General features: G+C 46.7%; 1 pseudogene; it reads right to left on the bottom strand.

The window, feature by feature from the left end:
• Nucleotides 1-308: 308 nt before the first annotated feature.
• LOC101833616 lies at nt 309-1185 on the bottom strand (annotated as a pseudogene).
• Between the last annotated feature and the right edge of the window lie 379 nt (nt 1186-1564).

Here is a 1564-nt window from a genome sequence, read left to right as displayed (position 1 = left end):
GGTATTCCATGCCCACTGATCCCCTGGGACTAGAGTTACAGATGGCTGTGAGCTGCCACGTGGGTGCACGCAATGGAACCCAGGTCCTCCGCAGGAGCAGCCCACACTCTGAACCCCTGAGCCGTCTCTCCAGCACCCTGTCTTTTTTCCTAGACACAGACTCCTGGGGTCACACTTGAATGGCCAGGTTTGCATAGCTAACACTTCACCCGCTGAGCAGTCCCCTCACTTCTTAATACAAAACTTACAAATGTAATTTTAAAAATTCAGAATATAAAAACATATTTAGTAGTTTAAAACACCTTTCTTCAAAGTGAAGCAGAGTCAATAGTAGGGTCTGTGTCCTTTGGAGGCTTCCAGAACTTGATCTGAAGGAAAACTCGTGGCACACCAAGGCCTTCTTTTTTGTTCACTGTTTCTCGAAACACATATTTGTTCAACACTTCTTCATAGCCTGCATCCACAAAGAGCTTCGCCAGGAATTTATCAGTGAAAAAATAGCATCTGGTTCCATCTTGTCTGACATAAAAATTTTCTCCAAGTTTCCTCCCAGCTTTAAACCTAAGCACGGCGCTATCGTGCAGCCCATAGTCACGGAACAGGGCACTTCTGCCTGGTTTTAATACCTTATACACATTTAGTGAGACGAGGTGCCTCTTCTCAGGGCGAACAGATGAGAGCACAAAGATCAATGTGACGGCGACCGCAGACTCTGGTGGGATATGGTCAAGGAGGTCATCTCTAGTGAGGTCACGCTGGAATACTTTGCAACTCTCCGTATTATATAAAGGCTTTTGCTTAACATAGTCAACTGCCCTCGGAGAAAAAATCACACAGGCATAGGCAAAGATATTCAAATCCTCTTCTAAAAGTGGGAATAAACAGTTCCCAGTCCCACATTCAGCTTCCAACAAAGTCAATTTTTGACCTTCAACTCCCTACATGATCGTAGCTCCTCAAACTCTCTCTCTGGTGGTCCAGTGTCTGTCCTTGAAGAAACTGGTACTGTTTCTTTTGTTAAAAAAAAAAAAGGTCCCAGTTCTTCTGAGCCTCTTTTTCCAGGTTTTGCTGTTTAAAATCAGACACCAAGGCTTGGACTCTGTGCTGTCTCTCCTCTTCCTCAGAGCTAAGCATTCTGGCTTACAGTCCCTTCCTTTGCAAGGACGCCATTGCAGCTGCTTCAACTCTGCTGAAGACTCCCTGGTCTTTGACCACCTGAACCACCGGTGTGGATCCTGCAGGCATCGGATTTTTTCCGGTGCATTTTCCCCAGGTGTCTTCCCAGCTTCAGCAGTTGCAGCAGGCATTGGCCCCCACGAGGGTCCTCCGTTCCCGTCCTCTCGCGGGGGCAGCCTCCGGCTCCACGGTCCTTCTCCCCTTAACTACCCTTCTTATACAATCCAGGACCGATTTCCTATGGGTGGCACTGTCCATAATGGGTTAGGCCTTATTGCATTAATTAGCAATTAATTAAGACAATCAGCCACAGACATGCCTACAAGCCAATTGGATCTAGGAAATTTTCACTGGACAATTAAAGCCAATGGGACAGACTTTGTAAGGG

This window comes from Mesocricetus auratus, unplaced genomic scaffold (genome assembly GCF_017639785.1).
Source record: "Mesocricetus auratus isolate SY011 unplaced genomic scaffold, BCM_Maur_2.0 Super-Scaffold_100019, whole genome shotgun sequence".
Taxonomy (NCBI): Eukaryota; Metazoa; Chordata; class Mammalia; order Rodentia; family Cricetidae; genus Mesocricetus; species Mesocricetus auratus.
Note: the sequence above shows the minus strand (reverse complement) of the source record. Positions and strands in the feature narration are given on the sequence as shown.